Here is a 6,124-nt window from a genome sequence, read left to right as displayed (position 1 = left end):
CATTTTCAACACATGGACGACTTCTTTAGAGGGTTTGTTTTATTCGGATGTTTGTTTATTATTGTCCTAATACATCACTATTTCTTCGAATTTGTCCATAAAAATAGATTGATTTGTCTCGATTCCTTTTGACTTATTTTGTAACAACTAAATATAGAAACTTATTAAACCTAAATTCTATAAATACATCTTCATATATTTATGAGGTAATTTTTTCTCTTCTCATATCTTTCAACTTATTATAAGAGTTGGTGTTGCAGGTTTGAGAGATCGAAATAATAAGGATCGAGAATTAGTGTTATGGTTTTTGTAGTTAGTTGTTACGGAATAAGCGGGTTCAGGGAGCTGGTGAGACACTTGCAAAGTTAAGGGAGCTAAAAAAAATTTATGGACAAGTTTAGGAGCTGGTGATACGAAATATGCAAATTAAGAAGCTGGTGAAATACTAACAAAATTCAGAAAGTCAATCTATTTTTATGGATAAGTTCATAGAGCTGGTGATGTATTAGGTCTTATATTTATTATGAGATATGAGATAAATTTTACTCTAATGTTTCATGTGAAGTGCATATTTGATTTTAACATGTGAAATTATATAAATTTATCCATAAAGTTTCCACTCAAGGTGAATTTTACCTGTAAGATATTTAGTGTGTTACTTATACTGTTACAAAAAAAAATATGTTAAAATCCTAATAACTAAAATCTTGTTTTATTCAATTGTTAGGGCCGTTTGGTTGCTCCTTTTCATGCTCCTGTTTGCCTTTTCATTTCAAAATGTAGAGTTTTAAGTGTTTGGTTGTGACCTCCTGTTTGGCTTTTAAATCTGAAAAGCCGTATTAGATGTTTGGTTAGTGACCTCCTGTTTGCCTTTCACACCTGAAAAGCAGCATTTTACAAAAGCAGAGAATCTCTGCTTTTTGGAAAAGTAGCTTTTTTCCAACAGCAAACAGTAGGTAAAATAAACGGGCCCTTAGTTATTGTTGTACTTTGCAGTTAACTATTAGCTGTTTGTTATTAGTTGTTTATTGTTTTTAGGGTCCATTTGGTTGCTCATTTTCATGCTCCTTTTTGCCTTTTCACTTCAAAAAGAAGAATTTTAGGTGTTTGGTTAGTGATCTCCTGTTTGCCTTTTAAATCTGAAAATCAGCATTAGGTGTTTGGTTAGTAACCTCCTGTTTGCCTTTCACACCCGAAAAGCAGCATTTTACAAAAGCAGAGAATCTCTGCTTTTTGGAAAAGCAACTTTTTCTAACAGCAAACAGCAAACTGTAACTGTAACAGCAACAGCAACAGCAACCCGTAACAGCAAACAGCAAACAGCAAACCGTAACAGCAAACAGCAAACAGCAACAGCAAACAATAAAAAGAACAAACGGGCCCTTAGTATAAATACCTTATTTATAATATTAGTTGTTTATATTATTAATTTTCTCCTCTACTCTTTGTACGAACTCTTTTCTCTTTTATTATATTGGATCTGACAGGCTTGTTGCTGGGGTGCCGGCCTAGTCTGAATCTCAGTCTTTATTCAAAAATAATAATATTAGTTCTTTATTGTTTTTAGTATACGATGACTCATTTTTGTTTTCAAAATAGCCACCCATTGTTTTCTAATTCTAATTGAAACACTACTTTTTGTTAATAAAATAAATCCACAAATCCAACCTATTTTAAGTTCAAGTTTTATGGACCTGAACTAGATTAGGTTAAATGCTAAATATATATGTCCAAACTCAATTCATAAAAAAAACGGATTTGAATAGACCAACATGCTCATAAACAGGTCTATGTCAAACTAAAATATCATCATTTTTAGTAAAATGAAATCTTTGTTGTCTTCGATTGGACAAAAACAAAATCACACATCCTTAACAAAACGTTTAAGTATAAAGATTTTTATTAGACTTTATCATATAATAATAATAATAATAATAATAATAATAAAAGTATGTTATTGTAGAGCATTTCTAACGGTTATACCATACAACCAGTCAATAAATATGTTACATCAACGATACATTATTAATATAATAAACTCTACAACAACAACAACAACAACAAAGCTTTAGTCCCGAAATGATTCGAGATCGGCTAACATGAAACATCATATAAAACCGTGAAATCAAGTCGTGTCAGCGACACAAACTCTATTTCAATTAAAAAAAAAATTAATAGTTAAACTCTACAACTACTAAATTTGTAACATCCTGATCCAATATATCACGTAGACATTGTCTGTTTTGGTTGAAATCCAACACTTTGGGTCTCAAGGTTTTAAAACGTATCTATATGTATTGGATTTTCACCTTACTAATAAGCCTCAATCACTCTCTCCAATTTCGATGTGAGATTCAGTTCATTCCAACCTCATTATCATCTCTTATTATTACCAAAAAAATTTATCTCTTAAAGCTGCTCCTTACTGAGTCTTTCTACTCCGGACCGGTGTCATCCATCCCGACCTAGGTGGTTACAAAATTAGTATATGATCTCAATTATTATACAATCGCACAAAAAATAAAAATCTACATTTAAAGGCATACGTGTATGGTATCATTTAAAGCTAACTAATCAATTGCTTTCCAAAAAAAACAAAGTAATCAATTAATTCTTCTATGATTTCATCCCAATTATATGCTAGATCTGATGTTGATGTATCAGGTAATGTTAACCCATTAATATTCCTCAAATAACATTTTGTAACTTGTCATATAATTATAATTGTGTACACATTAGCCGGTCATTTTATGTGTTTTAGGCGAAATAAAAAATAAAATCTATTTAATAAATAAAGATGTATATATATACAAGTCTAAAATAGAAATTTTTAAACCTGCATTAGATCTCGGTAGATGTTATAACTAAAATTTGTAATAAAAAACTTTTAATATATATAGTAAAAACAAAAATTTGGATCCCATTAATCAAGACCGTTCTTGTTTATAGGTGCAAATGAGACAAACTGTTCGAATTCGGTTCAGTCAAAGCTCGTCAAAATTCAGATCGATTGAGCTCAGTCTCGAGAATTAATGAGCCCAAATCTTTTTGGGTTCAGTTCGAAAGCTCGTGAGTAGGTTTGGGAGTTTTTTTTAATAATATTATATATTATTGATTTTTATTTTTTAATTTAAATACATTTTAATTTTACTTTTGTAATTTTTTTATTAGTTTTTTCAGTTAGTAATATTATGCATTTATATAATAAGGGAGCACGTGTCATCCTCACCTTAATTAAGAAAGAAAGATCAGGCTATTTAGCGTAGAATGAAAGCGCGAGCGATCAATTGAGAGGGATACCTACGGATGAGATTGAGAGAGACACGGGGGGATGATCAAATATGTTAGCGGTGAAAAGATTAGCCAAAGAAAAGCCGTTTAGCCGATTAGCATGTCGAAAAAAAGACAAACCATGGGCTCGGGGCATCGGTCGTCTAGGTTCCTAATCCTTATATCACTCGGGAACTCACTATTGAAATTCCGGCAACTTGTTCACTTCGTTCTATTTTACCTCTATTATTTTTTGAGAATTGCATATTCATTTATACATATAAAATGTTAAAAATTCCTCGTAATGTGTACAAGCAATATTAATTGTATCCATAACTAGCAATCCTTCCATAGGGCTTTTTGCCCGTATTTGACTCCTTACTACCGCCAGCAGATGATTTCTTAAAAACATTTCCTGTCCTGACTGAGGGAGCTGCGAAGGCTAAGCCGGAGTCTCTCTCTTCAATCGGCCGGAGATATAATAGAATATTTGAGTATACTAGTTTAATTGTTAATTAACTGTATATCGAACATTTCAAATAAGTTTGTCGATAAACTAAAATAGTTTTATACATTTTGACATTTGTCCATAGCTTATGGTAATAACATAGTGAATATTTTAAGCATTTTTGTAATTAACTTGGAGGTTTCGTATATTATAAATAAATTTACATTTTCTAAAATGAATAGATGCAGAATTTTATTTTAACAACTACTTTATCGGCTAACTGTAAATCTTAGATTCCGAATTTTATTTTAACTACTACTTTATCAGCTAAACGTAAATCTTAGTACGTGTAATATAAATAATCGAAGACTTATTATCTGTTTAATTCTTTTTTTACAGAACTATAGTTCGTTTATTAATATTATGATATTATTCTACTTGATTCATATTAAATCAAACAACAACTACTAAACCAAATATACCCTTAATCAAACCAACATGCTAGAAGCTGTTACATGGGGCTTCACCGGACCATAAACTTGTCGCGGATTAAGAACCGTCCGATCAGAATTAACGTTATCATCACTTTCTTTGTAACTTCCGGTGACCTGGTCCAAATAATTCAAATGCTGTCTCAATTTAACAGTTTCATCCCTCAGTAATTCGTTCTCCGACTCAACCAAACGACGACGTTCACATATAGCAACAAACCTGTTCTTATTTTCATACAACTTCTTTTCTAAAATGGATTTCTCGTTGATCAGATCTTTCATACGTGTTTCCCTCTTGATCCTTGAACGTCTTGCAGATTCCCTGTTTGATATTCTTCTCTTCATCTTTTTCTCATCAATTTCTGCCCCCGAACTTATATTCGGGCCAGTGGGGGTGCGCCAAAGGTCCATAGTATTCTTCGGAATCCACTCTGAGAGAGGTGATTTCAGACGGTCTTTTGCGTGGAAGGATAGTCTATCAATTTCATCCCCCGAGCTTATATTTGCCACGTTGACAGATGCAGGGGTGCACCGAAGGTCACTAGAATTCCGGGCTAATGGAATCCACTCCGAGAGGGGTGGTTTCAGACGGTCCTTTATGGGGAATAATAGTCCATCAATTTCAGCCTCTGAACTTAAATTTGCTACAGTGGCGGATGCAGGGGTGCACGGAAGGTCCCTAGAACTCCCCGCTAATGAAATCCATTCTGAGTGGGGTGCGTGGGATGATAGTCCATCAATTTCAGCCCCCGAGCTTATATTTGCACTAGGGGTGCACAAAAGGTCCGTAGAATCCCCCGTCACCAGAATCCACCCTGGGATGGACGGCTCCATCTGGGAAGAGCGTCCATCAATTTCAACACCCGAGCTTATCTTTGCAGTGACGAATACAGGATTGCACAAGTGGTCAGTAGAATTCGCGGCTACTGAAATCCATTCTGAGAGGGGTGATTTCAGACAGTCCTCCATCTCGACAGAACATCCATCAATTTCAGCAATATTCGAAGGAGTAGCGGATTGAGGGGTATTTGGGATGTTCCTAGTACTCCCGGCTACTGGAATCCATCCTGATAGAGGTAGTTCTACGCTACTCTTCACCAGTCTGGAATCCTGGTTCCGCCACTGACTTACAGAACACACCATTTTCACCAATTTCAAGAAAAACAGGTTCAAGAAAACAGTAAAACCAGTAGAGAAGAAATAGAGATACAGAATGATGAAGAACTTCCAGCATATGAATCATATAAAGATTAGTGAAAGATTGCTATATAATTAATCATGGAGTTTAGGAATAATAGGATTTAATTGAGATTATAAGTGACAAAAGGTTATATTTATAAGAGCAAAATAAATAAATTTTTAAAAAATAAAAATTGTGTAGTAGTTGGATTCAATTTATACTCTTGTTACTTGTTTGAATATTAAATTATATATGTATCATAGGTTAATGGATAAGATTGGCTGCTAATTAAGAAATATTTGGTGATAAATCTATTTAATAAAGAAAAACATCTATGTATATCCATTTTCTTTGAATTATACATATACGTACATTAAGGTAGTGATAACTTAAAAAATTATTTTGGGGGAAAAATATAACAACAAATTTTTGGGGTGTTTTTGAATTGTAAGTAGATGAATTTAGTAACTTTTTTATTGCAAAAAAATGTGTTATAAAATTAGCAAAAAAAAAAAAAAAAAACTAATGTTGTAAGTCTTTGATGGTATATACTATGTTAACTTCGATTAAATAATTAACTAATTGTCGTTGGGATATTTTTTTTAGAATAATTATAATATTTATAATTGTTTAGAATAATAATAATTTTTTTGAAAGGAGAATAATAATAATTAAAATGTACAATTGGAAAAAAAAATTCACACGGGGCATGTGAACAATATGCCTCCACCACAG

Source organism: Euphorbia lathyris, chromosome 2, assembly GCF_963576675.1.
Source record: "Euphorbia lathyris chromosome 2, ddEupLath1.1, whole genome shotgun sequence".
In the NCBI taxonomy this organism is placed as follows: Eukaryota; Viridiplantae; Streptophyta; class Magnoliopsida; order Malpighiales; family Euphorbiaceae; genus Euphorbia; species Euphorbia lathyris.
This window is presented reverse-complemented; position numbering follows the sequence as displayed.